Source organism: Magnolia sinica, chromosome 3, assembly GCF_029962835.1.
Source record: "Magnolia sinica isolate HGM2019 chromosome 3, MsV1, whole genome shotgun sequence".
Lineage (NCBI taxonomy): Eukaryota > Viridiplantae > Streptophyta > Magnoliopsida > Magnoliales > Magnoliaceae > Magnolia > Magnolia sinica.
The window spans coordinates 33,719,808-33,744,631 of NC_080575.1; the positions used below are offsets into that span (position 1 = coordinate 33,719,808).

At 39.9% G+C, this 24,824-nt stretch overlaps 2 non-coding genes across 2 annotated transcripts; both read right to left on the minus strand.

Moving 5' to 3' along the window:
* Nucleotides 1–8,615: 8,615 nt before the first annotated feature.
* On the minus strand, nucleotides 8,616–8,722 carry LOC131241790 (small nucleolar RNA R71). The gene has a single exon (XR_009169356.1). It is a non-coding gene; the product is annotated as a small nucleolar RNA R71 (small nucleolar RNA).
* An 8,900-nt stretch (nucleotides 8,723–17,622) lies between these two features.
* Nucleotides 17,623–17,729, minus strand: LOC131241668 (small nucleolar RNA R71). The gene has a single exon (XR_009169226.1). It is a non-coding gene; the product is annotated as a small nucleolar RNA R71 (small nucleolar RNA).
* Nucleotides 17,730–24,824: the final 7,095 nt, after the last annotated feature.

Below are 24,824 nucleotides of genomic sequence, written 5' to 3' on the forward strand. Positions count from 1 at the left end.
GGGCCGAATCAAATAGGCCAAGTCGAATGGGTCAATTCAAATGGGCTGAACACAATTCATCTATTTTTAGAGATCAATATAGAGTATTGTATAAAAATGAACCATATCAAAAGATTAACTGGACCATACCAAATCTAACCGTAGTGATAATGATTTCCACGGTTAAATTCCAGTGGGCCCCATCATAGGGTTTATTTCCCATCTAGCCTATTCATAAGGTCACAAAGACCTAGATTTAGAGGAAAAACAAATATCATATAGGTCCAAACTTGGTAGCCCAAGGGATTTATTGGTGGACGTTCAAACCCATTATTTTTTATAATGTGGTCCACCTGATCCTAAATCTGTCTTATTTTCAGTCTCAATCTATAAGACGAGCTTGCCGATTGGATGGACGGTTTAGATGTAACACATATATCAAAGAGGATCCCACACACATCGCCAAGGTGGGCTCCACATAACCTGCCAAATCAACCGCAACTATAGGGCTGGTGTGTGGTACACTAGCCAAACCAATCCCATCACAAGTGGGTCCCACGTGGGGCCACCATAACTTTTATTTTCCATCCACAGTTGATAAGGTCACACAGAAAAAAATAACTATTATATTTATCCAAAGCTCCTAAAAATCCAAAAAGGTTTCAATGACAGACGTTCAATCTAGCACTATTTCCTGTGACGTGGGCCGCCTGAGCTGCCACGCACGCCGCAGATCTTTGGGGTGCCCCACAACAAAAAGGGGCCCCATCAATGCATGGTGTTGATGTGCATCACACACCATGGTGGGGACTACGGTTGGGAACCATGGTCCCTGCCCACCTCTAAACGCAGCAGCAGCGCCTGCTGCACCTATATTTTTTTTATTTTTATTTTTGTTTTTCAAGGGTTTTTCCTAGGTGGGACACGCATCAGGTGGATTCACTCCACCCATTGGATTCTATGGTCCAAGATAGTCCAAATAAGCCCAATATTTAGCATGTTTTGGTGTGTAAAAAAATTAAAGTGGCCCCTAATAGATTTGAACGGTAGAAATCACTATTTCCTATGCTATGGCCCGCCAAAAAATCGGATTGGCTTCATTTTTCGGCTCAACGCCTAAAATGAGTGAGGAGATGAGATGGACGGCATGGATTAAATCCATACATCAATGCGTGACCTGCATGAGCTGTCCACCCAAAGTTTTAAATCAAACTGATATTTTTATTTTATTCCCAACCTCTAGCGTGCGTCGAGTGAGGTTGGGTGTCAGTACACCACATTGTCAGTTCACACTTCACCGTGTGGACATGTCCAGCGTCCCTGGATGCTGGACAGTTTGCATACAACAGATATCTAAGGTGGGCCCCACCTACAAATGTGTTGCCTAAGTGGGCCACCAAAAGGTTGGATGGTGTAGATAAGACATACATCAAGGTGGGGTCCATTCGAGTGGGCCACATAGCCACATCATCACACAAAAATGAAAAATAGAGGGAGAGAGAGAAAGAGAGAAAGAAAGAGACACGTTTGATGGAGGGACCCTGACACTATGGGCCCTCCCTTTCATGCATTCAATTATACATCAAGTGGGTCCCAATACATGTGGGCCCACCAAATCAAAATCAGTGGTGAAGATTCCTTCTCCACCAAAATGGAAGGTCTAGATGACCCCTTTCAAACTAGAAAGTAAACATCATGATGGGGTCCATGGAGAATGACCCCATTATGGAATGATCACGAGAATCATAGTGGGCCATCGACCACATCTAGGGTCCAAAGTGAGATCCATACCATCAATCGGTAGGCCCCACTTGGCCTAACATCAAAACATGGAATCTAAACCTATAGAACACCCACCGTTCGATCTTCTTGGTCCGATGGAATACCGATCTCCTTATGTCTCACTTTGATGGAAGATGATAAGAAATGAACGGCTATGATGATGAATCTTAGTGTAGGAAGTGGGCCACACACAACACACTTTTCTCTCTTGGAGGTGCTCGGACATGCACCTCTCTGGTTGCTTGGAAAATGTGAAGAGAAAGAGAGAAAAATGGTGATTGTAAGTGTGAGGTGATGGATGTGAGCTGATAAGTGTACTTAACTTGAGAGTTGACTTGGTAAGTTTCTTGACTTAGGGAGAAAGAAAGCATGCGTTGTGTACTTTGATTGATTGATTGATTAACTGATTGATGGGATGGGTTGTAGAAATTCTCTTGGGTTCACAAATGTGCGGCATTTCATCGAGATAAATGCCGGTCCATATCTCCTGGCTAGGGTATCAGATCGGTCTGTAAGACGCGGTGTTAGAACCGCGGCGATGGTGCGGTCATGAAGGCATAAGTCTCGGGTTGAGCCTACTCTGATATATGGGACACAACTCAAGATGGCGTGCAAATGTGGATAATAGATTGCGGGTCGCCAGAATTCAATCAAGAGGACCGCAGAAGCTTATGAAACAATATAGGCTGGGATATGGACCTCACATCTTCCTTGGCCAATGAGGAGCTTTTTGGTCATGACCGGCGTTAGTGTTCCACAAAGATGTCCGAGCTGACCTCTTTTGTTTAGCCAGTCCATTTTTACCCATAACAGTAAGCCCCTACTTTCGAGCTCGTGCAGCAGGTTGGGAAGTAAGTTGGTTTTTGTGAGGTCAGACATTTTAGTCAAGTAGGAGTATTGGGGTGAGCTCTTGAGCTCTTCCTTTTATTAGGGAAATTCTGCTTTTGTCAAACAAATGGGTTAGATATAATGACCCCTTCATGAGCGGCTGAGTAGTTTACTTAAGAGGATTATTTTCCCTTATACTAAGAGATCCTCATTGTAGATCATGCGATTCGAGTGGTGTTACCAATTAGTGGTCCGACCTCTTATTTAAGTGTCTGACGACTAGTGAGAATTGTTTTTCCCTTGCATTAAGGGAAGTCCTCAGTAGTTCGTGTAGCTCGGATTATAAAAAGAGATTTTCTTCTTGATCTAGGGAAGCTCTTCCATAGTAGAATTCATGGTAGAGAACCTTTTCCCCTCGCACCAAGGGAAGTCCTCGTAGTCAAATTTGCAGCTCGGATAGTTGAAATTTTGAAAGAAGTTCTCTTCCCCTGGCCTGCGAAAGTTCTTTTATTGTAGAAATTGTCGAACGGTAGAAAGCACGGTGGTAGTATCACGAGCACCTTTTTCCCTTTTAGATAGGGAGGTCACCCTTGTCAAGTAAGTTGATCAGTCGACATGCTCCTAATCGAAGGACTTCTTGAGTCCTTGGGAATAGTAGATCTTCAAGTGGTCAGCATTCCATGGACGAGGTAAGAGCCCCCCATGTCTCCTTTGAAAGTGCCCTCATCTGTCAATATACGTTGAGTATTGAGTTTGTTAGTCAAGTGAACCCTACGATGAAGACATCAAGACCAAGACTCTTCAAAGATGAAGGCACATGATCATGCTCAACGGGTAAACAGTAGCCTCATCAACCCACAACAAACCCTAGTAGGTATATGCCCCCATAAAAACCCAACTTACATTAAAAACTATTTCAAAACATCTTCTGGTAAGTTTGAGTTAAATTGCACCTTGAGTATTATTGGAAGAAAGAAACTAAACTGAAAAATAAATAAAATCACATGTCCCTATCGAGTGCATTGAACTGCGATCGAGGACATCCTTGATGCCATTGAACACTGTTCAATTGCATCGAATATAAGTCCATATTATCTAGCAACAAAATGATAGAAATGCTGGAATTACCGATTGCTCGAATGTTGTTCAATGGAATCGAAACCTATGTTTCAATGAGACATCGAATGGTATTCAATTGCATCGATCCTGGACTTGCTTTTCTAAAATCTAAAATACTCTAAGTGCTCCTCGATGACATCGAACCCTTCTCGATGGCATCGAAACTAACTCCAATTTGTCTAGCAATTATTGAAAGAAAATCTTCTTTTCTTCGAGCTCATCGAAAACCGTTCAATGGCATCGAAATTCAAGTTTCAATGGCTCGAAGGTTTGCTCGATGGCATTGAACAAGGGATAAAAATTGTTTAGCAACCTTTGCGTATGTTTCAAAAGAAATCTCAATGGCATTGAAGTGCACGTCGATGACCTCGAAGGATTCTCGATGAGAACGATTAGAATTTGCCCTACACCCATTTAAAAATCAAGTGTAGGAAGTTGATGCAATCGAAATTCAAATTTCAATGGAATCGAATACCCTTTGATGGCATCGACAATGTCAAAATTCTACTAGTTTTTTTTACTATTAGGATTTCAACTTTATAAATACACTAGTTTTGCTTCTTGTAAAATGAGCTAAAAATTAAGAGAGTTTAAGAGAGTTACTTTAAAGATTAACACCCTCTTCCTCATTCCCTCTTTCCCATTAGAGTTCATCATTCAATATTGTCATAAGCATTAACTCATCATCTTAAGTGCTTAGATTGAATTATGAACTCTAGCATTCGTTGAGTTTCTAACTAACCTCTTTGTAGGTAAAATCCTAGTATTGGAACTCTTGAATGCATAGCTCATGGGAACCTTTTCTATGTATTTAAATCACATCATTTAAATAGAGAAGACCAAAACCCTAAACCTCACAACCTCGGAGCATTGATCGAAAGATTCAAAAGCGGTTGTGGTTCAAAGGGAACTGAAAATCCTTCATCAACTTAAAGACCTTCAGATTGTGCGAGAACGGGACTCACTCACTTACTTGTAAGTACATCGAGTCTGTTGTGTCTAAAGCCTTTTCCTTGTGTAGGATTGGGATTCAGAGTTTGAGTGACAAACTCGCCAAGTCCTAGTCGTAGGCCCGGCGAGAGAATACGTAGTCTTTGTGTAGGACGTGCTGTCCTTGAGTAAGACGTATTGCCTTATGTAGGCATAAGTAGCCTTGTGTAAGCTCCTAGTTGTGTCCTTATGTAGGACTCATTGCTTTGTGTAGGCACATAGGAGAACCTTATATAGGTGTCCTAGTTAACCTTGTGTAGGTTGTAAAAGTTCATGGTTAACCTAATTTAAAACCATTGGATAGTGAAATCTGGTACACTCTAGGAGAGAGTGCATCCATCAGGAGTGGAGTAGGCAAGTAGTTAAACCACTATATATGATTGTGTTTGGGATTACTTATTGTGCATTATTCTAATATGCTTATGATTATTAAATGTCTTTATGTTATATGATTTTGTAACATCCTAAAATTTCACGGCAAGAGTTTATACTCGTGCACATGAAAATCCGGTGTTAATAATGTATAAATTAAATTATTAAAAAATTGCACCTTATATATATATATATATATAGATCAGATCCAGATACATTCATGAAGGTACCATTCATAACAATAAAATTGACTGTATTGATTATTTCATCAGAGTAAAGGAATTCAATAAATAATCAAACGCCCACTCAATGGGAGCTTATTACATTTATCGAGTTTGCAACGGAAGTATAAAACTAAATAATAAAACTATCTTCTTATTCTTTCAATATAATCTTCAATAGGGAGATGATCCTCTAGGTCTTCAATCTACACATCATCTACATCATCTGTACGGTTGAAGAGGGTTAATGCCCTACTCATAATGATGGTTATCCTTTAAGATTAAAAATAATTCAAGAGATTCATAAAAGTAATGTAAGGGTTCGGATACTGTTGAGGGTCAAATATTGCATATTATATCTAGTTATTACTTAGTTTTATGTACCTGATAATGCTTAAATGTTCTATTTTAATCATGTTTTTATTGCAAGGTGAATTTAAGAGCTTGGACTAAAAAGGGTGCTAAAAGCATGGATTTGATGCTCAAGAATCACCAAGGCAAGGTACGAATCTTAGGAGACCGAGATTGAAGAATTCACACGCCAAAGATCCGAGAAAACTAAGTGATTGAAGATAAGGAAGCTTGAAAATCATCCTGAATGCAAGATGACAGGGTTCTCACCATCCCTTTGGCATGAAACTTTATATTCGGCCTGAGGATCATAAAGTAACCGTACACATGATATTTTAGCCATTGGATCTTTGTGGAAGTGGCCCAACGGATAAGATCAGCCATAAATCACTAATTTAGGGCCTACCTGATATCTGGATATGCTTCAATTTTGGTCTCAACCCCTCAAATTAGATAAGAAGGCAGATGGACGGTGCAGATTTCTCATGAACATCACAGTGGACCCCACATTCAATAGTGCGTGTACACTGAGGATGCATACTAGCTGTGCACCAGACCAAACTTTTGGTCAAAGTCAATTTGATCCGACTCCCATCTCCATTTACACAGCATCCGCAAGGAACATATGCTAGGACGTGTAGTGGCCCACCACCGTGAACCATCTTGATGATCCAGACCATTCATTCAATCTAGAGCATGGGGCAAACCAAACCCATGGTGTCTATATGCTATCATGCACTCACACACAGGCAGATCGTATTCAAACGCAGGAATGGATGGTAGAAGCAAAGATTCATTGGGCCACACCAAACTCGAGCAAAAGTGGCCATTCCTGACTGAAATTTCGTCAGAAATCCAATAGACGAAGTGGATTTCTCAAAGAGCAGGGTATGTGGGCCCACCAGTTATGTAAAATCCAAAATTGCATGCAATATGTAGTCCGGACGCTTTCGGCCAACATGGTCCGTTTTGTGACCTAGATCACACTCGGATCCACAATTTGGACCATCCAAACCGCTTCCAAGGGGCAACCGACCATCACCAAGCAGGATGAATGGATCAGATGGCCACAACAGATCGTCTATCCACGCCAAAATCAGGTCATGCGCAAACAAGTTTCACAGTTTTCCTGCGAAAGAGGAGTGTGTAACTCCTTTTGTGAAAGATTTCACCAACTCCAGCCTCCCAGCTGACCTTCCTTTATCTATAAAAAGGAGAAGAGAAGAGAGAGATCTATCATCGAAGGACGTGTGGAAGACGTGGAGTAAGGGAGAGAGAAAGAGAGTAACGTGGACGTGGGCCGGCTGGGTTTCTTATTTCTCTTTTATTTTTTTCTTCTTTATTTTTTTTCTAAGATTTTAGATCATCATGTCTATGATGAGCTAAACCTCTTAGCTAGACCTAAGAGGTGAAGCTTGTAGTGTGATGGGATCTCTTCTATAGCTTTAATTCATCTCAAGTTGAACTACCTTTGAATTTATTTTGATTATAAAAAATACATTTAGTTTTTAATGGTTTGTTATGACTCAAATTACAATAGATCTGTGATAGCTTGGAGTATATTCTTTTCATTATAGGGATTGTGAACTTGGGAACCCTGTTGTTCACCATTGTCTCTTGGACATGGTTGGATGATGGAATTCTTCCTAATGTTCATAAATCTCCCAGATGGGTTGTGGATTTGTACATCTGTTGTTTACTTTGTCTTATGGGCATGGTCTTGTGATGGAATCAATTCTAGTTCTCATACCTCTCATCTCTAAAAAACAGGACCAAAGGAAGTTCAGAGTTGAGTTTTAATGAGATATCTTCCAATTAGATGAAGATGGGACTCTGATTCCAGTCGTGTTCTTGAATCAAGCATATATCTCCCTGATCTCTATAAGTGGATCCTTGAAAACCCTAGTTTCCCACCTTTGAATTTTACAAGTTTTAGTAAGTAGTTTATCATTACTCTCTTAAATTCCCCTGATTAGATTACATCTTCTTTTAGTTCTAGTTCTGGTTACTTTCAGAATACATACAAGGTTCAGTCCCTGTGGATTCGACCTCACTCTTACCGAGATTATTACTACATCGTAACCCTATACTTGGGGTGGTGAACAAGTTTTTGGTGCCATTGCCAGGGATTGACGGTTGCTTTTTTCTGAGAATAACTAGTTTTAAAATTAGTTTAAGATTAGGATTTTTCTAATTTTAGAATTAGGATTTTTTTTCTGTTTTTAGAAACTAACTTACTTTCTAATTTTAGAAACTGACTTGTTTTGTTTTGTTTTGCAAGATCCTAACCTAGGAACATCTAATTTGGTAACTTCTTTCTAACTCTTCTTTCTTTCTATTTCTATATTTTTATTTCCTTTCATCCTTTTTAAGTTTAGGTTAGAATCTGAGAATGAGGGTTGAGAGTGTTTCATGCTCAAGTGGGTTTATAACAACACTTAATGTCTTTTGAGTGAAGGTGGATTGGTTGAGGGGTTATCTATCCATCATATGATTAGACACCACTTGAGATCGTTAGAGTTAATTGAAGTGATGGTTGCAAATCAACCGAGAGGACAACCTCAACATAGGGTTGAGGAAGTCCAGCATGAGAATGAGGTGCATCAAGCACCCCTGCCTCGAACTTTATGAGATTATTTACAACCGTCAGGGGTGAGCACGCCCTCATGCATGGTTTTAAAAGAAAATACGAGACACATGGATATTAAGCCAAGGGTGATATAACTCTTTTCAGAATTCCGTGGACTTGAAAATGAAAGTTCATATTTGCACTTGAAAGAGTTTGATGAGATCATAGCCACTTTATATTTTCCAAACGTCTCTAAGGACATAGTCAGACTGAAACTCTTTCCCTTTTCTTTGAAAGAGAAAGCTAAGGTGTGGTTTCATTTACTACATCCCAGATCTATTGGCACATGGAATGACATGATAAGGGAGTTCATAAAGAAATTTTTTCCACATCATAAAATGAACACCCTTAGAAAGTTAATCATGAACTTCTCCTAAAAGGAGGATGAAACATTCTTCCAATGTTCGGAAAGATTCAAGGATCTTGTCAATTCATGCCCACAACATAGTTTTGAAACGTGGCGCATTACACACTTTTTCTATGATGGTCTCAAATCGTCCATGCGCCAATGGGTTGACATAATGTGCAATGGGAAATTCATGAATAAAAATGTTGATGATGTGTGGGACTACTTGAATAGACTTGCAGAAAACGCACAATCATGGGACACTTACCCAAAATCAAGCACCACTTCTAGGCTCACTCAATCAAAGGAGAGGGGCGGATTATACCTTTTGAAAGAGGATGATGATATCAATACTAAAGTGTCTAATCTCATAAGGAAATTTGATGCCATGGAATTAAAGAAGGATAAGGCCAAGGAAACTGTTTGCGGTATTTGTGCTTGCAACATTCACTCAACTGAAAATTGTCTAGCAATACCTGCCTTTCAAGAGGTGTTGAATGAGTAATCCAATACTGTAAATAATTACCAAAGACCTTTCAATGGACCTACCTCAAATATATACAATCCCAGTTGGAAAAATCATCCAAATTTCAGTTGGAGGAATGGACAAACTGCTACCCCTCAAGGTTTCTTTAATCAAATTTCAAATCAAGTGAAACCTCAAGAGGATCTGGTTCTAAACCATATTTAAGACCAAGAACTATTAAATCAAAATTTGGCACAAGCATTCCAGGATATCATATCAACATTGAAAATGCTTACGTCATCTATTCAAAGGCTAGAGTTGTACTTAATAAATAGGGAAAAGGGGATACTTCCTGCTCAACCTCTCCCCAATCCTAAACCGCAATATGAGATAAGTGATCCAAGCTCTTCAAATTAGATGGAGCAAGCTAAATCTATCACCACTCTTAGGAGTGGGAAGACCATTGACAAAACTATTCCAGTTATGGCTGAAAAGCCTAAGGACCCGGGAGAGAACAACGATGATAGACCTAGTACTGCTCCACAAGAATTGGAACCTGAACTTCGAGGGAAGCTAATTGCTCCATTTTCCCAACAGTTGGTTGCACCAAAACTTCTCTTTAACTCTCAATACATTCTAGAGGTGTTGAAACAAGTGAAGGTCAATATTCCTCTACTTGATGTCATTAAACAAATACCTTCATATGCCAAATTTCTGAAATACTTGTGTACGACCAAAATACGACAAAATATTCAAAAGAAAATCTTCTTAACTGAGAAAGTGAGTGTCATCCTAAAGCACGATGTTCTACAGAAATTCAAAGATCATGGTAGCCTAACCATCGCTAGTGTAATTGGGAATTATCACATCAAGCATGCACTTCTTGATTTAGGAGCAAGAGTAAATCTGATTCCTCACTCGGCCTATAAACGGTTAGGTTTGGGTGAATTAAAACCCACCCTAACCACATTATAACTCATTGATCGCTCTGTTTGTGCACCGAGAGGGATAATAGAGGCACTACATCGTCTTGGATACTGAACCCATCAGTAACATGAGCAATAAGATTCCCGTCATTCTTGGTCGCCCATGCTTTGCCACTTTAAACGCAATCATTAATTGCAGGAATGGAGTAATAAGTATGTCTTTCGGGAATATGATATTGGAGTTAAATATCTTTTTCAATACAGGCAGACGGTTATAGGATTATGACGATTTCCACGACATTAACATGATTGACTCTTTCGTGGAAGAAATAACAACTTTGACCTTATCCTCTAATCCTCTAGAGACGTGCCTGGCCCACTCCCATGATTTTGATGATGACATGATTAAGGAGATGGGTGTCATGCTTGATACTATTTTGGTACTTGAAGTTAATCGGTGGAGGCCACAATTTAAAGAATTACCCCAGACCGATGTAGTGCCTCTACCGTCCAGCCTTAAGGCATTGAAGCTTGACTTAAAACATTTACCCTCTGATTTGAAATATGTCTATTTAGGTTAAGATGAGATATACCCGGTGGTGATTTCTTCCCAACTTGAGCAAGAACAGGAGAGTATGCTCATATCTACTCTCATTGAGTATAAGAGAGCCCTTGGATGGACGATTACGGACCTCACGGGAATTAACCCTTTGATTTGCACTCAACACATTTCTCTCGAGGATAATGTGAAGACCTCTCGGCAATCACAACGTAGATTAAATCCAAACATGAAAGAAGTGGTTAAAGTTGAAGTTCTTAAATTATTGGATGTGGGTATCATATACCCTATATCAGATAGTCAATGGGTGAGTCTAACTCAGGTGGTTCCTAAGAAGTCTGGAATCACCATCGTAGCCAATGCCAACAATGAACTCATGCCAACTAGAGTTACTACTAGTTGTAGAACATGCATTGACTACAGGAAGTTGAATACTGTCATGAGGAAGGACCACTTCCCTTTGCCCTTTATTGATCAAATCTTGAAAAGGCTAGCTTGTCATTCCTATTACTATTTCCTTGATGGATATTTGGGCCATAAGCAGATAGAGATAGACCTTGAAGATCACGAAAAGACCACGTTTACTTATACCTATGACCCTTTTGCTTACCGAAGGATGTCATTCAAACTATGTAATTCCCCTGTTCCTTTTCAACGATGCGTGATGAGTATTTTTCCTGATATGGTGGGGTAATATCTAGAGGTCTTCATGGACAACTTCTCTGTCTTTAGTCCATCTTTCAACGATTTCTTAGAAAATCTTAAAGGTGTGTTAAAAAGATGTAAAGAAAAGAATTTGGTACTCAATTGGGAGAAGTGTTATTTCATGGTTCTTAAGGGAATTGTCTTTGGATGTATCATCTCGTCCAAAGGAATCGAGGTAGATAAGGCAAAATTTGATCTTATCTCTAACCTACTCCACTAAAGAACATACGAGATGTGCGATACTTCTTAGGACACGCCAGCTTTTATAGAAGATTCATAAAGGACTCTAGTATCCTCTCTCATCCTGTATGTAATCTACTTCAAAATGATGCAGCATATGAGTGGACTAAGCAATACTAGGAAGATTTCACTATGCTTAAGGGCATGTTTATGATGCCCCATCAATGTGGTCACATGTGGGCAGGCGTTAATGTGGGCGGGACCTGAGCGTCTGGGCGAGCTACCGGTGGCTGGCAGGCTACTGTGTACCCAGTGAGAGGTGGAACCATGTCCCACATCAGAAGAGTTTTCTGAAGTAATGGTGGTTATATATGAAGTTGTCATGCTATACTATTTGAGGCCTTTTGGGGGAGAACCCTGAGAACAAAACCGTACGGCCATGCCCAGAGTGGACAATATCATATAGTGTGGGCGTGGGCTATTACAAATGGTATTAGAGTGGAGGATAGCTCTACCCTCGGTGGGGGATATTGTGATGCCCCATCACTATGGTCACATGTGGGCAGGACTTGAGCATCTGGGTGAGCTACCAGTAGCTGGCAGGCTACTATGTACCCAGTGAGAGGCGGAACCTTGTCCCACATCGGAAGACTTGCTTGAAGTAATGGTGGTTATATGTAGAGTTGTCACCCTATACTGTATGAGGCCTTTTGGGAGAGAACCCTAAGAACAAAACCATGAGGGTTGTGCCTAGAACGGACAATATCATACAATGTCGGCGTGGGCTGTTACAATGTTAACCACTACACCTATCATGCAGCCACCCGATTGGAGCCTTCCTTTTGAACTTATGTGCGACGCGTCCGACTATGCTCATGGGGTGGTCTTATGCTAGAGAAAAGAAAAGAAGCCCTACAATATTCATTATGCAAGTAGAACTTTAAATCCTGCCCAAGTGAACTACTCAACTACGGAAAAGGAACTCTTAGTCGTAGTGTTTGCTTTCAAAAAATTTAGGTCCTACTTCATTAGATCCAAGATCATCATTTACATAGATCATGTAGTGCTCAAGTATCTTCTTTCTAAGAATGATGATAAGCCCTACCTGATTAAATAGATCCTCCTACTCCAAGAATTTGATTTGGAAATAAAAGATAAAAAGGGAGTAGAGAACGTAGCAGCTGACCATCTTTGTTGCCTTAATCTCCCTAATTCCCTTGAGATGACACATATAAATGACATGTTCCCTGAAGAACAATTGTTCAAAGTCACTCATTCACCTTGGTTTGCTAATATTGCTAATTATCTTTCTAGAGGTTTCACACCGACACATTGGACTGCGCAAGATAAGAAAAAAATTCTTCAACGAGGTGCACAAATTCTTCTGGGATGATCCCTGTTTGTTTAAATATTACCTAGACTAAATCTTAAGGAGATGTGTGCCAGACAATGAACATCAAAGTGTCATCTCCTTCTTTCACTCTTAGGCCTGTGGAAGTCACTTTTCTGTTGAAAAAAGCATGGCTAAGATTCTACAGTGTGGGTTTTACTGGCCCACTATGTTTAAGGACACTCATGAGTTTTGTAAGGGTTGTGAGTGTTGTTAGCAATTGGGAGTATTGTCCCATCAAAATATAATGCCCTTGAACCCCATCCTTATCATAAAAGCATTTGATTGTTGGGGTATCGATTTCATGGGACCATTCCCCTAATCCTTTGGAAATCTATATATTTTGCTCGTTGTAGACTATATCACTAAATGGGTTAAAGCAATCCCATCCCAGAGCAATGACCATTGAACGGTCATTAAATTCTTAAAGAGAAGATCCTTTCCCAGTTCAGAACACCTTAAACCATCATTAGTGATGGAGGCTCACATTTTTGTAATAGGCCATTCATGAATTTAATGAAGAAATCTGACATCTCTCATAAGGTGAGCACTTCATACCACCCACACACAAGTGAGCAAGCTGAGATTTCCCATAGGGACATTAAACACATCTTGGAAAAGAAGGTTAACCCTGACTTTAACGATTGGTCAATCTAATTGACCAATGCCTTATGGGCTTATTGTACCACATTTAAGACCCCTATTAGAATGTCTTCCTTTAGACTTGTCTATGGGAAACCTTGCCACTTGCTTGTGGAGTTGGAACATAGAGCTTACTGGGCAATCAAAAATTTAAACTTCAATCTGGACAACGCTGGCTCACTGTGCAAAGTTCAATTAAATGAACTCGAAGAAATCCAAAATGATGTGTATGAGAACTTGAGAATTTACAAGGATAGCATGAAGACATTTCATAACCAACACATTCTTCAAAAATCATTCATGCCAAGTTAAAAGGTCCTTCTGTATAATTCTCGGTTACATCTCTTTTCGATTAAACTCCGATCTTGTTGGACCAGCCCTTTCACTATTATCAATGTTTATCCTCATAGGACTGTCGAGATTCGAAATCCAAACAATGCCAATGAGTTTAAAGTAAATGGATATCGATTAAAGCTATTTATTGAGAAATTTGATTCAGAGGACATGTCCATACCTCTGGCTGATCCTATGTACCAGGATTGATCTCCTATGTCTGATGGAGGTATAGGTGGGTTTACTGCTTTCATAGGACTAGGATAGTTTGCTTTTTATCATTCTAGGATAGTCGGCTTTAGGTCATTAGGATAGTTTGCTTTCCATTTGTTCTAGGATTGTTTACTTTGTGTTGGTTTAACTCTTGTGCTGACCCACTTTCACACTGAGATCCTTTTGGAAAAGCCTCTTGATTCCTTCCACAGGTACTACCTTTCCATCACTTCTCCTTTACTTTCATTGTCTCATGTGCATTGCATGCTTATATCTTTTACAATGAGGACAATGTAAATTTTAGGTTGGGGATGGGAGATTGGGTTACTTAATTAGTGTTTTCTTAGTCTTGAGCAAAAATTGTGAAAAAAATTTCAAAATTTTCTGTTGAGGGTCAAATATTACATATTAGACCCCAATTATTACTTAGTTTCATGTACATGATAATGCTTAACGTTCTATATTAATCATGTTTCTGTTGCAAGGTGAATTTAAGAGCTTAGATTGAAAAAAGGTACTAAAAGCATGGATTTGATGCTCAAGAATCACCAAAGCAAGGGACAGATCTTAGGGGACTGATATTGAAGAATTCACATGCCAAAGATCCGAGAAAATCAAGTGATTAACAATAAAGAGGCCTGAAAATCGTCCTAAATGCAAGATAACAGGGTTCTCGCCATCCATTTGGCTTGAAACTATATATTTAGTTTAAGGATCATAAAATAATTGTACACGTAAAATTTCAACCTTTGGATCGTTGTGAAAGAAGTCCAACGGACAAGATCAACCATAAATCATCAATTTGGGACCCACCTGATCTCTAGATATGCTTCAATTTTGGTCTCAACCCCTCAAAGTAGATGAAAAAATGGATGAACGAAGTAGATTTCTCATGAACATCACAGTGGACCCCACGTACATTGGTGCGTGAGCACAGCAAGTGCACACACACATCGCACCGGACCAAGACGCCTAGTCAAAGTCGGGTTGACCCAATGTCTTACACAGCCATCAGACAGACGTGTAGTGGGCCACCACCATTGTCCTAAAGGACGATCTGAACCATCTATTTGAACAAGGAGGTGGGGATGACCATAACCACGACGATCTTCTACATCCACACATGTGCTTGCAAGAATACCATATCAAACGCAAGATGAACAGCAGGAAGATTTGATACAGTGGACCGCACCAAACGCAGGATGAATGGCAGGAGGTTTTGATACCATATCAAAACCATCCATTCCTGATTGAAAATTTACCATGAATCTAATGGACGGGGTGGATTTCTCTGAAAACATCACTATGGGGCCCACCGAGCACAAGAACCTTCGCATTACACATGTCCAGACGCTGTCCGATCTTTACAATCGTTGTGCTACCATACCGTTGATCGGATGGCTGATTTGGACCATCAAAAAGGTTAAGAAGGGGGTCACGACTATAACCATGAAGGCCAAACAAAAGTTGAGGACAATCAGCCATCATAAAACCAATTTAAACACAAGACATTTTGCATTTTCCAATGCGCATGAAAGGAGCTGCACAAGGGCTACGCACGTGCAAGCTCCCATCGACTCCATCAACCGACCCTCCTTGTGTCTATAAAAGAAGAGAAGAAAGGAAGAAACGAACGTGAGAAGAGGAGAGAGAGAGGGAGCGTGGAGATTGGCTAGCGTCTAGAGTTTTTTCCTTATTTCCCTTCTTAGTTATTTTTTCATAGTTTTCCTAAGAGATTTTAGTTAATCATGTCTGTGATTGGCTAAACCTCTTAGCTAAGGCTAAGAGGTGAAGCTTGTAGCATGATGGGGTGTTTTATGGATTTGATTCATATTAAGTTAAACTAATTTTGATTCTAGTTTGATTACAAGGAATGCTTTTAGTTTTTAATGGTTTGTTGTGACTTAAATTACAATGGAACCCTGTTGTTCACCATCATCCCATGGACATGGTTGGATGATGGAATCCTTCTGAATGTTCATAACCCTCTCAGATTGGTTGTGGATTGGTTAAATTCTATTGTTTACTTTGTCTCATGGGCATGGTTTTGTGTGGAATCCATTCTACTTCTCATACCTCTCTTCTATTGTAAACTAGATCAAAGGAAGTTCATATTTGCGTTTTAATGAATTATCTTTCAGTTGGATGAAGATGGGACTCTGATTCCAGTTGTGCTTATGAATCAAGTATAGATCTCCCTAATCTCTACAAGTGGATCCTTAGAAACCCTAGTTTTCCACCTTTGAATTTTACAAGTTTTAGTTACTTAATTTACTATTGTTCTCTTAAAATTCTCTTGTTTAGATTATATCTTCTTCTAGTTCTAGTTCTATTTACTTTCAGATTACGTACAAGGTTCAGTCCTTGTGGATTCGACCTCGATCTTACCGAGATTATTACTACATGGCGACCCTATACTTGTGGTAGTGAACAAGTTTTTGGTGATGTTACCGGGGATTGATGGTTGCTTTTTTCTGAGATTAACTAGTTTTGAGATTAGTTTAAGATTAGGTTTTTATATTTTCTAACTTTAGGTTTAGGTTTTTCTGTTTGAATTTTTTAGAAACTAACCTAACTTTCCTGTTTTGTAGGACCCTAAGATAGACTTTCTACGTCGGTAATCCCTTTCTAATTTTTCTCTTTTTCTATTTTTAGGATTGGGGTTTTATTTTCTATTTTTAGAAACTTTCTAATTCTAGGATTTCTTTTATTTTTAGAAATTAGCATACTTTCTAATTCTAGGTTTAGAACTTTCCTAATCTGTTTTTAGAAATTTCTATTTTCGATTTTTAGAAGTTTTCCTTTTTTAGAAACCAGTTTACTTTCTATTTTAGGAACTTTCTAATTTTAGAATTTCTATTTTTAGAAACTAAATTATTTTGTTTTGTTTTGCAGGACCTTAACTTAGGAACTTCTAATTTGGTAACTTCTTTCTAACCATTCTTTCTTTCTAATTCTAGATTTCTATTCCTTTCTTTCTTTTAGGTTTAGGTTAGAATCTGAGATGAGGGCTGCGAGTGTTTCATGCCCAAGTGGATCTATGACAATACTCGACGTCTCTTGACTGAAGGAGTATTGGTTGAGGGGTTAATTATCCATCTCAGGATTAGACACTGCTCGAGATCCCCAGAGTTAATTAAGGATATGACTACAAATCAACTGGCCAATTAACCAGAAGGACAACGTCAACATAGAGTTGGGAAAGTCCAGGATGAGAATGAGGTGCATCAAGCACCCCTGCCTCATACTTTACAAGATTAATTACAACCGGTGGGGATGAACACGCCCTCATACATGGTTTTTCTAAAAAATATGGGACACATGGATATCAAGCCAGGGGTGATCCAACTCCTTCCAAAATTTCATGGGCTTGAAAATCCATATTTACGCTTAAAAGAGTTTGATGAGATCATAGCCACTCTATATTTTCCTAATGTGTCTGACGACACGGATAGGTTGAAACTCTTTCCTTTTTCTTTGAAAGAAAAGGCTAAAACGTGGTTGCATTCACTACGTCCATGATCTATTAGTAGATGGAATGACATGACAAGGGAGTTCATAAAGAAAAATTTCCCATACCATAAGATGAACACCCTTAGAAAGTCGATCATGAACTTCGCCCAAAAAGAAGATGAAACATTCTTCAAATTTTAGGAGAAGTTCAAGGATCTTGTCAGTTCATGCCCACAACATAGTTTTGAAACGTGGTGCATCATGAACTTTATCTATAATGGATTGACATCTCCCATGTACCAATTAGTCGAGACGATGTGTAATGGGGAATTCATGAATAAAAGTGTCAATGATGTGTTAGACTATTTTAATAAGCTTGCTGAAAACACACAATCATGGGACATCTCCCCAAAACCAAGCAGCATATCCAGGCCGACTCAATCCAAGGAAAGGGATAGAATGTATCTCCTGAAAGAGGACGATGATATCAGTGCTAAAGTGGCTAATCTCACCAGAAAACTCGAGGCCATGGAATTAAAGAAGGATAAGGCTAAGGAAACTGTTTGCGGTATTTATGCTTGTAACATTCACACGATTGAAAATTGTCCAGCAATACCTGCATTTCAAGAGGTGTCGAATGAGCAATCTAATGCCATGAACAATTACCAAAGACCTTTCAATGGACCTACCTCTAATACATTCAATCCTAGTTGGGGAAATTATCCAAACTTCATTTGGAGGAATGGACAAACTGCTACCCCTCAAGGTTTCTTCAATCAAATTCCACATCAAGAGAAACCTCAAGAGGACCTGGTTTTGAAACATCTTCGAAAGCAAGAGCTTTTCAGTTAGGGTATTCTACAAGCCTTTCAAGACCTCATAAAGGCCACATAAGGATTTGAGACTAAAAGTGCGATTGGGAAAAAGGGGAAGGGGAGCTTCCTAACTCAACCTCTTCCCAATCCAAAACCATAATGTGAAGTTAGTGACCCAAGCTCTTCAAATCAGATGAAGCAAGATAAATCTATCACTACTCTTAGGAGTGGGAAGACTATTGACAAAACCATTCCATTTATGGCTGAAAAGCCTAAGGACCCAAAAGAGGACAACAACAATAGACCTAGCGTTGCTCCACAAGAACTAGAACCAGAACTTCAAGGGAAGTCGATTGCTTTATTTCTCCAATGGTTGGTTGCACCAAAACCTCTCTCTAACTCTTAGGACATTCTAGAGGTGTTGAAATAAGTAAATGTCAATATTCTTCTACTTGATGTAGTAAAACAAATACCTTCATATGCCAAATTTTTGAAAGATGATAAAATATTTAAAAGAAAATCTTCTTAACTAAGAAAGTGAGTGCCATCCTAAAGCAAGATGTACCACAGAAATTCAAGGATCATGACAGCCCAACCATACTTGTGTAATCGAGAACTACCGAATTAAGCACGCACTTCATGAGTTACGTAAATCTCATTCCCTACTATGTACAAACAATTAGGTTTGGGTGAATTGAAACCGACCCTAACCACGATATAATTTGTTGATCGCTTAGTTCATGTATTGAGAGGGATAATTGAGGATGTGTGGGTCCAAGTTGACAGATTCTACTATCCTGTAGACTTTATCATCCTGGATACTGAACCCATCAGTAACATGAGTACTCAGGTTCCCGTCATTCTTGGTCGCCTATTCCTTGCCACTTCAAATGCAATCATTAATTGTAGGAATGAAGTCGTGAGTATTTTTTTGAGAATATTACATTAGAGTTGAACATCTTTTTCAATACTGGCAGAAGGTTAGAGGATGATGACGATTTCTACGACATTAACATGATTGACTCTTTTGTGGAAGATAAAACACCTTTGACCTTATCCTCTGATCTTGGCCCACTCTCATGATTTTGATAATGACATGATTAGGGAGACATGTGCCATGCTTGATACTGCGTCGGTACTTGAAGTTAACTGGCGGAGACCATAATTTGAAGAATTGCCCCAAACCAGTGAAGTGCCTCTACCGTCTAACCTCAAGGCACCGAAGCTTGACCTAAAACCTTTGCCCTTTGATTTGAAGTATGTTTATTTAGGTCAAGATGAGACATACCCTGTCATGCCCCAAACATAGAAATCGGATTCATAGGAATCTTGATCGTTGAATCTGGTGCCGACAGCCTTCGTTGTACCCCATTCTCAGCTCCCAGTGCTCATATGCCAGGTTCCGATCTTGGGATCCTATAAGGAGGATTTTTCAACATACATTTATCTCGTAAGAAGCATAACCACAAGTTTACCCAAATCACAAAAGCAATATCATCATCACATATCCACTAATATAAACTTTGAATACAATGCTAAAAGGGAAATACATCTGTCAAAATAAAATCAAAGCTCTGGAAGATAGTTGCACGCTCCAAGCTCAACGCCGTTGTGACCAACATCACATGCACGCATCTATCATGCATAAGCTTATGGAAAGCTTAAAGGGTGGTGAAAGTGCGTGCGTATGATGAGTGCCAAGCGCACAAATATAGCGTCATAATCATACAATATCGGAAATACTGGTAAGATGATGAATTATATGATATCAAAGTAAGTGAAAATACTGACAAGTCCATAAGTCAAACAATATCAGAGTACATAATACAGATCAGCTATATAAATGAGGAGTCATAAAGAGCCAAATATCAGATGCTAAGAATGTAATGTAATATATAATTCCTGACGAGTTTATGAATACCGACAGTCATATCTAGACCATATAAATACAGAAATACAGTAACTCAAAATGTCATATGCCGTGGATGTAATGCAATATGCGGTGTGAATGGAATGACCATGCTAGAGTGTGAAGTCGAAATAATAGTACGTAGTATCGCAGGCTATGGGGTCCATCACAAGGGACTTCTATCCAAACCAGTCTCATACCTAATTTAGATAGTTAGACTCAATGTAGTAAACTCCTGATCTTAGGTTAGTCACACACCCCAACTGAAATCCTGGCCATTGCGAAGATACACGTAACAAATAGTTGCACACTACCAGCCTGAGTGGATAGTGAATGAATGAATGAATGAGTATGCAAATCCTACTCAATAACTCCACATATCAGTACTGGTCATTTCTGGGATCATCACCGAGGTCTGGTACACTCTACACCAGCTTGCCGCCCTATCAAGTGCATAACTGGGTAAGTGGAAGAGACCTCACTATCCGCTTGTCCAGTAGTCAGCCAATATTTACCCGGCATGTCGATAGCGGACCCATTTATGAGCTGGTCAAACTTAGCCTAGCTATGCCTAATCCCTCAGGCGGGTAAGGCTACACCCCCTCCCAACCGACCATGATATAGTGGGAGATGCGGCCTATTGGAATACGGCCCTCATGCGCTCATATATATCCACTCGGTCTCGATGTTGGGGCATCCTCTGGTACCAAGAGGTTTTATGAATTTTCACCCAGGGCCATCTATGACAGCCTGATGCTAATAATAGATTTTTGGTGTCCCCTCTGGCCATTCACGATATGCATGTGGAGGCTATAGCCTTAATGTCGTTAGGACGTATAGTAATTACAACACACAATACAAGATGTATGAGTCATACAATCCAGTCATGCATCAATCCTTAGCATACCGTGCACTCATGTGAGATAACCTCCACCTATCAAGGAGTCTCATAACAACTTGCCCAATGACATAAGTAATGGTCAACCACATCTCATAACAAACATGCAGATGATGCATATGGGCATGTACCATGATGTTATATTGTCACATTCTCATAATCGGTATCAATAACTGGCATCGACAATCGACCTCGACAATGTGAACATTTAACTAACATTGCCCCCAAGGAATGGCCCACATAGAGCCTAACATACAGTGGACCCATGGCTCACACAATGGCCAAATATACAACACCATGGGCCTTGCTCAAGAGCTTAATACACATTACGATGGGCCTCTCACATGGGCCTAATATACATTACAATGGGCTCCATCGCCTGGCCCTCAAATGCACCATAATGGGCCTCATCACATAGGCCTCATATACATCACATTAGGCCTTAAACACGGGTTGAATACACATCACAATGGACCTTAAATACGGGCCACATAGACATCACATTAGGCCTCGATAATCAAAATTGGCCTCGACAATCGGAATCGACCTCGATATTCAGAATTTGATACTCGGAATCGTCCTCAACAATCGGAATCGTCCTCAACAATTGGAATCGGCCTTGATAATCGGAATCGGCCTCGACAATCGAAATTGTCCTAGATAATCGGAATCGACCTTAACAATCGAAATCAGCCTCGAGAATCAGAATCGACCTCGACAATCGGAATCGTCCTCGACAATCAGAATCGGCCTCGAAATCGGAATCGGCCTCGATAATCAGAATTGGCCTCGATAATCAGAATCAGCCTCAACAATTAGAATTGGCCTCGGTAATCGAAATAGGCCTCGATAATGAAAATCAGCCTCGATAATCGGAATCGGCCTTGACAATCGGAATCGGCCTCGATAATCAACTTAAGGGAAGGTCACAATGTGGACATTTAATCATCATTGCCATCAATGTAGACATTTAACCAACATTACTCCCAAGGAGTGGTCCACATAGAGAAAAATATATAGTGGGCCCATAGCCTCACATAAGGGCCTAATACATATCACTATGGGCCTCACTCATGGGCCGCATATACATCAAAATGGGTCTCAGCTCATAAGACATTAATACATCACATCGGGCCTTATTACATGGGCCTCGGATACATCACATTGGGCCTCAACACATGGGCCGGGTATACATCACATTGGGCCTCAAACATGGGCCAATATACATCACATTGGGCCTCATTAGATGGGCCTCATATACATCACAATGGGCTTCATAAACTTCAAGTGGTTCACATCAACAGGCTGCTCCAATGGGCCTTATATAAAACAAATGGACCGCATCTACGGGCTGCACCAATGGGCAGCAATACATGGGCCCCATTATGTCAAATGGGCCGCAATATATGGGCGAAAAAATATATCTCATTGGGCCTTACCAAATGGGGGCAGAAATACATCACAATGGGCTTCATCATGTGAGTTGAAAATACATTACAATGGGCTTCATCATGCGAGTTGAAAATACATCACAATGGTCCTCAACGCATGACCCGGAAATATATCACAATGGGCCGCTCATACGGGCCTAATATATATCACCATGGGTGTTCACTCCCCAAGTATAGGGTTGTGATGTAGTAATAAACTCGGTAAGACCGAGGTCGAATCCCAAGGGACAGATACTTGTACGTTACCTGAAACTAGGTAGAAATAGAACTAGCCTAAGATGAAATCTAAATCAAATATAAATTGATGAATGATGGTGAGAAATTAATGTAAAACTTAAGAGAAATCAGAGATAAGAAACTAGGGATTCAGAGGATCCACTTGTAGAGATCAGGGAGATCTACGGTCGATTCATAAACTCAACTGGACTTCGAGTCCCATCTTCATCCAGTTGGAAGAGCTTGAAAATCAATTCTTAACTTTATTTAATCCAGTTTTCAAGAGATCAGACAGGTGTAAATTAGAGTGGATTCCATCACAAAACCATGCCCATGAGACAAAACAAACATCAAAATTAAACTAATTAACAGCCAATCTGAGTGATGTATGAATGTCAGGAAGAGTTCTGTCATCCAACCATGTCCAAGGGGCAATGGTGAACAACAAGGTTTCCTAACTGCATAATCACAATAAGGGAATTGACATATCAAAGCCATCGTAAATATATTGTAATTTAAGTCACAATAAATCATTAAAAACTGAAAGCATTCCATGAAATCAACTAGCATCAAAATCAGTTTAACATGAATCAAAGCCATAGGAGTACTCCCATCACGCCACAAGCTTCACCTCTTAGCCCTAGCTAAGAGGGTTAGCCTAGAAAAGACATGATTAGGCTAATCTCTCAAAAATAATAAAAAAATAAAAACATAAAAAAACTTCTAAACAAAAACACTTCTCTGTTTCTCTTCCTCTCTCCATGAAGTGGATCCCTGCCAAATTGCCTTCTCTCTCTCTCTCTCTCTCCTTTCCTTTTATAACAGCAGCAGGAGTCGGCTGGTGTAGAACTCCAGTCCGTGGAGAGCTTACGTTATCCCTGCGTAAGTCAGTTTATGCAGATGAGAAGCATTTACGCAGCAACAAATTCACGTCCGCACTCTCTCCTGTTTTGACGCCGTGTAAAGATCTGAACGGACGATCTGCTTCGTTCAATCTTCATAGCTCTGATCGGCCACACCGCGGGAGTAATTTGAATTGTTCATATGGACAGACCGATCCTCGCCACAATTGCAAAAATGGCCTGAAACTTTGGTCGTGCGCACAACAGGGCCTGCATAAATCAACTTACGCTGATGTACTGGTGGGGCCCACTTAAGATGACTTTTGGGAAATCCACTCCCTCCACTAGATTCCTCTCAGAATTTTAGTTGAAATTGTGTTTATTTTTCCTTCTTTTGATGAGGTCCACAGGATCTTGTTCTCTGTCATTCATCTTCCGTTTGGACGATCAAAAATCGATCTTCGATGTCTTTTGAAATTTCGCCACCTAGGCTTAGATCATACGTCCTTTGGAAACCTAATAGACGGTCCAGATCCTCAAATTACATGATTAGTGGGGCCACAAGCACAAACTGGTGATCGGATGAAGGACATTGTTGCGTCTTTACATTTTTTTAGAAATTCGTCGGTCAGCGCCCGCTGACTGACCTTGGGAAAAATGGTGCGCGGCTGGAGCATTCATGTTGTACACGTGTAATGTACAGGTGAGTCTCATGGTGATATATATGAGAAATCCACACCACCCATCTTGTTTCTCTTATAATTTAACGGGTTGAGACCAAAATTGAAGCATATCCAAAGATTAGGTGGGCCGCACTTAAGGATTTATAGGTGGATCTATCCGTTGGGACACTTTCATAAGGATCTAACGGCTGAATTTTGATGTGTATGGTTGACTTGTGGTCCTCAGGCCATATGTGAAATTTGGAGCCAATCAGATGGTGGGAACCCTGTGATCTTGTATTATGGACGTCTTTCAGGCCTGTTTAAAATGAGTGGTTGGAATTCTCTGATCTTCGATGTGTAAATCCTCTATCTTGGCCCCGTGGAGTCCCATCCGATGCCTTGGTGATGCTTGAGCATTAAATCCATGCCTTTAGCATCCTTTTCAATCCATGCTCGTCAATTCTCCTTGCATCACAAACATGGTTAAAATAGCTCGTTAAAACATTATCATATTCGTAATTCAGGTAATAACTAGGGTCTAATA